Raw genomic sequence first — 6,293 nt, forward strand, 5'->3', positions numbered from 1 at the left:
GAACTTTTTTAATGTAATAGAGCCAAAATTAACTACAAATTAATGATAGTTTTCTCTTAGTTTTCTTAGGGGCTAGTGCCATGACTTTCAAGCCAAGATTTTCCTTGGGTTAGCAGATAGGATTCCTATGTGTAACTAAGTGTAGGTCTAAAATTACACTGGAACCATTTATTATGTATACAAAGGGTAACCACCACGTTTGAAGGCTGGGCAGAACACTTGTGAGCTATTTTCGTATTTCAGTCCAGTGAAGGATCTAATGGCTTTCCTCATCACTCTCACTCCCAATAAAGAAAGAATCGCCTTTTTGTAGCAAGCTAGGAGTCGGACATGACTGAACGACTGAACTGAACTGAACTGAAGGGTATCAGAGGGCTTATGCCTGTATTTATTTCTCCTGATTCAGATCTAGTACAATGTCAGGTATATACTTATTCTCAACATATATTTGTTCAGTGAGTGAATGTGTCTATCTCCTTAAATTTTTATATTGGGAAGATTAATACAAATAAAGAGAAGTGAACAAAATGTACATGTACAAATCAACAAATTATCAAAAAGCAAATACAGCTAGAACCCCACATATCTAAAGAAATGAAATACTCACTAGCTCTCTAGAAACTCCTCTTGTGTTCACTTGCAGTTGCTAACACTTTCTTCTCCCTAAATTAACCACGACCCTGACCTCTTTCAGTAAGGTTTAGTTTTAACTTTGTGTGACTGGAATCTTACGTGTTCTTTTTGCTGAAATTTATGAAATTCATCCATAATTTTGTGTGTAGCTATTTTGATGCATAGGACAAGCTAGGGGTCGAATTTTTTTCTGTATGAATTCCATTGTCTCCGCATAATTTATTGAAAAATGACTTCTTTACTTATTGCTCTGTAATGCTACTTCTGTCATGGAATAAGCATCCCTACATATATGGGTCTGTCTGTGTACCCTCTTTTCTGTCCCACTGACATATTTGTCTATCTTCATGCCAACACTACATTGTCTTAATGAAAATAGTCTTATGATAAGTCTTCATAGTTAGTAGTAAAAGTCCTCTTACTTTGTACAATAGATTTCTGGCTATTCTTGACCCTTTCTGTGTTCATATAAACTTGAAAATCAGCTTATCAGTTTCCATAAAGTGGGATTTTAATTGGATTTGCATTGCATGTATACCTCCTTTTGAAAAGACTTTGCCTATTTGTAATATTGTCTTTCATTCATAAACATGGCATATTCCTCTATTTATTTCCCTCTTCTTTAATTTCTCTCAGTAAGATTTCATAGTTGTCTGTCTAAAAACCTTATACATATAATGTTAAGTTGATTTCAAGGTATTTGGCCTTTGTTTTGTTTTTTGCTATTGTAAATTATGTCTTTTTAACATTTACCTGTTTGTATTATATCATAGTAAAATAAATTGTGTATATTAATCTTGAATAGGCTAGTTTGTTAAACTTGTTAATTACAATGATTTATCTGTGAATTATTTAGGATTTTCTACATAGACAACTATATTATTCATAAATAATGACAGTTGTATTCCTTCCTTTCTAATCTTTATAACTTTTATTTCTTTTTCTTGCCACCAGGACTTTGAGTACAAAAAAAAAGTGACTATAGGATGAGTCATTGTTTTGGGGGTTAAATTTTGCCCCCAAATGGGTACATCAAAGTCAGAAACCCCAGTATCTGTGAATGTGACCCTATTTCCAAATAGGGGTTTTTTTTGCAGATGTAATCAAGTTGAGATCCTATTGAAGTAGGTTATGTGACTAGTGTCCTTGTAAAATGGTGAGAGACAAAGAAACACCCCCCGCCCCCAGGGGAAACACCATGTGAAGACAGAAAAAGAGACTGGAGTCAAGAAATGCCCGGGGTAGCTGGCACCACCGGAAGCCAAGAAGAGGCCAGGAAGGACCCTCCCCTAAGGAGAGCATGGCCCTGTCAGCACCTAATTTCAGACATCTAGCCTGCAGAACTGTGAGACAATACATTTTTGTTGTTTTAAATGATCCCAGTTTGTGGTACTTTGTTATGGCAAGTCTAGGAAACTAATAATACACTTGTCTGTCCTAATGCCAGAGGAAAAGCTTTCAATATTTTACCATTAACTCCGATATTTGCTGAATATTCTTTTGAGTGAGGATATCCTTTTTCAGCTTAAGAGAATTCCTTTTTAGTTCTGATTCGTTAAGAGGTTTTGTCACGAATTTGATCACCATCATGTACTGAAAGCAACCAGAATAATCACATGATTTTCCCTTACTCTGTTCATGTGAGTTGCATTGATTGTCAAATCTTCAGCCATCCTTGCTTTCAGGAATACACCCAATATGTATTAACCTTTTTTATATTGCTGTATATGTATATAAAGCAAACTTAACAAGAATTGAAAAAAGGCATTTCTCCTGAAATGAATTTCAGGAAAAAACACCAGTAAATAAATTTGATTTGGCTTTCCAGTTCAGGCCAAGCAAATCGCCAGCTTTCCATTTTTATGTTAATGGGTAAGTTTCCTATTTTTTGTTCAGAATATTTGCATCTATATTCACAAATCAGACCAGCTTAAAAAAATTTCCTTTTTGGAATTTCCTGTCAGTGTTTTTTTTTTTTTTCTTAGTCAGGATTATTTTAGCACCTTAACATGAATTGGCAAATGGTAGGGGTTTTTCCCTATGCTCTGAAAAGATATGTTAATGATTGCCATTATTTCTGCCTTGATTGTTTCTTTTAAGCCATCTGTGCCAAGAGTTTTCTTTACTGTAGTTTTAAATTATAGGTTAATGTTTTTAATGATTGAAGGGCTATTTAAGTTTTGTATTCTGTCAATTTTTACATGTATATTTTGAGAAATTTACTTCATTTATATTTTTAAATTTATTTACATAAATTTGTTTAATACATCTTTTATAATTTTGTAGGTCTGCAGGACTTATAATAAGGTTTTTTTCATTCCTGACACTGACTGTTTTTACCTTTTTTCTTTTTTTTTTTTAACAGCTCCATCAAATGACTTTAGGATTATAATATGTTTGGTTTTATTTCATTAGTTTACGTCTTCTTTCCTTCCTTCTCTGAGTTTAATTTCCTATTATTTTCTATCTCATTGAAATAGACTCTCTTTTTTCACTTATCAGTGTGCATTACCATCTCCTCCATGTCATTTAATGGCTTAATACTCGTTTGTTTTTTGTTGCTGAATAGCTCTCCATTGTCTGCTATACCACTGTTTTTCATTTACCTACTAAAGGACATCCCTTGATTGCTTCCACATTATGGAATCATGAAAAAAGGCACTATTAACTCTGTATACACGTTTTTATACAGATGTAATTTTTCAATTCCTTTGGATAAATACCTTGTAGAGTGATTGCTGGATCATGCGGTAAGAGTATGTTTCATTTTGTAAGAAACTGCCAAACTGTCTTCCATGGTGACTGTACCAGCAATGAGTGAGAGTTCCTGTGCCTCCACATCCTGGCCAACATTTGGTAGTGTTAGCGTTTTCAATTTTAGGTATTCTAATAGGTGTGTGTGTGTGGCAGGGTTGGCAGGGGAGGGTGGGTGTGATAATTTAGCTATTAATGTTGTGTAAGCCGAATTCTTTTTTTTGTTGTTCTTAAATCCATGGATAACAACATTCCTGAGAAGAATGAATTCTGAAAACTATGATACAAAGAACTTAGGTTGTGTTTTTTTCCATTTGTTTAAACTAAAAACAAAACCAAGAATAAGTTACCCATTTCTCCCATCCCCAACTCCCACTGCTGGCAATCACCATCTGTTCTCTGTATGAGATTAGTTGTTTTTTTGTTTGTTTGCTTTTGATGTTTTTAAGAGTCCACCTATGAGAAATCATGTGATACTTGTCTTTCTCTCTCTGATTTATTTTCCTTAATTCATCAAATTTTTTAGCCTTTCTTCTTTTATATCTATGTGCAATTAAAATGATAAAATTCCCTTTAAGAAGCACAACTGTAGATGCTTTCCACATCTAAAATTTTGATATGTAATATTTTCAGTATCATTCAGTTAAAAATATTTTCAAATTTACACTTTAAAAAACTCTTGTTGCTTAGAAGTATAGTTTATTTCCAAAATATAACTCTTTAACAATCCTTTTATTAATAAGTCCTAGCTTAGTTGTATTGTGGTAAGAAAGCATACTCTTTATTATTTCATTCTTTTAAAACACTTGGAGACTTGGTTTATGACATAAGATCTGGCCTTTTTGGGGGGTGAACAGTTTCCTGTGTATTCAGTGCCTTCTGCCCTTGCTGGACTCAGTATTCTGTGTATGTTCATTAGATCGAGCTTGTTAATCCTGCTTTTCTTATCTCTCATTCTTGACCTTTTATCTGCTTGTTATAAGGGTTATAAGTGTTACTATCAGTTCAGTTCAGTTAAGTTCAATTGCTCGGTCGTGTCCGACTCTTTGCGACCCCATGAATCAGCACGCCAGGCCTCCCTGTCCATCACCAACTCCCGGAGTTCATTCAAACTCATGTCCATCGAGTCGGTGATGCCATCCAGCCATCTCATTCTCTGTCACCCTGTCTCCTCCCACCCCCAATCCCTCCTAACATCAGACTCTTTTCCAGTGAGTCAACTCGTCGCATGAGGTGGCCAAAGTATTGGAGTTTCAGCTTTAGCATCAGTCCTTCCAATGAACACCCATGATTGATCTCCTTTACTATAGGAGTGTGTTAAAATCTCTCGTTATCACTATAGATTGTCAATTTCTCCTCATCGATTTGTAAATTTTTCTTCATGTGTTTTAAGGCAACTTTATTATTTGAGTGCAAAAAACACAATATTATTTTTTGATAAATTGAATTTTTTGTAATTATGAAGTATCACTCTTTACTTCTGGTAATGCTTTCAGCCTTGAAGCCTGAATTATAACTCACCATCTTTCTTTTGGCTACCCAGTGTATGGATTATCTTTTACTATGATTCTACTTTTAACTATCTGTCCTTATATTTCAATGTATCTCTTGTAAATAGCATAAATTGTTTCTTTAATAAGGTTTGGTATCTTTATCTTAAGTAGAATATATAGCCTGTTTATGTTTAATGTATTTACTTCATGTTTCAATATAAATATAATATCTTCATATTTTCTTTCTATTGGTACCCTATTTTATGTTTCTCTTTCTCCTTTTCTTGCCTTACTCTGATTTGATGGAACAGATTTTAGTATTCTGAATTCCTCCTATACTAGTCTGATATTTACTCATCCTTTTAATACTCTTTCAGTAGTTTTATTAGAGATTACAGCATGGAATCTTGATTTTTCAAAGCCTAGTATTACTTGTTAATTTTATTCTCTTTCTGAATAATATAAAACCTCAGGACACTTAATTCTATTTGCTTTCATGTAATTTTGTGTAGGTGTAGTCATGATTTTATTTTTATCCCCACAATCCACAATCAGTTCAGTTCAATCACTCAGGCGTGTCCAACTCTTTATGACCCCATGGACTGTATCACGCCAGGCTTCCCTGTCCATCACCAACTCCCGGAACTTGCTCAGACTTATGTCCATTGAGTCAGTGATGCCATCCAGTCATCTCATCCTCTGTCGTCCCCTTCTCCTCCTGCTATCAATCTTTCCCAGCATCAGGGTCTTTTCCAGTGAGTCAGTTCTTCACATTAGGTGGCCAAATTACTGGAGTTTCAGCTTCAGCATCAGTCCTTCTAATGAATATTCAGGACTGATTTCCTTTAGGATGGATTGGTTGGATCTCCTTGCAGTCCAAGGGACTCTCAAGAGTCTTCTCCAACTCCACAGTTCAAAAGCATCAGTTATTGGGCACTCAGGTTTCATTATGGTCCAGCTCTCATATTCGTACATGACTACTGGAAAAACCATAACTTTGACTATGTGGACCTTTGTCAGAAATGTCTCTGCTTTTTAATGTGCTGTCTAGGTTAGTCATAGCTTTTCTTCCAGGAGCAAACGTCTTTTAATTTCATGGCTGCAGTTACCATCTGCAGTGATTTTGGCATCTCCCCAAAATAAAGTCTCACTGTTTCCCCATCTGTTTGCCATGAAGTGATGGGGCCAGATTCCATGATCTTTGTTTTTTGAATGTTGAGTTTCAAGACACCTTTTTAACTCTCCTCTTTCACTGTCATCAAGAGGCTCTTCAGTTTTCTCTTTCCTTTCTGCCACAAGGATGGTGTTATCTGCATATCTGAGATTATTGATATTTCCCCTAGCAATCTTGATTCCAGCTTGTGCTTCATCCAGCCCAGGATCTTGCATGATGCATATGAGTTAAATAAGCAG

This window comes from Moschus berezovskii, chromosome 8 (assembly GCF_049115385.1).
Source record: "Moschus berezovskii isolate FMDL1 chromosome 8, NW_MosBer_1.0, whole genome shotgun sequence".
NCBI lineage: Eukaryota > Metazoa > Chordata > Mammalia > Artiodactyla > Moschidae > Moschus > Moschus berezovskii.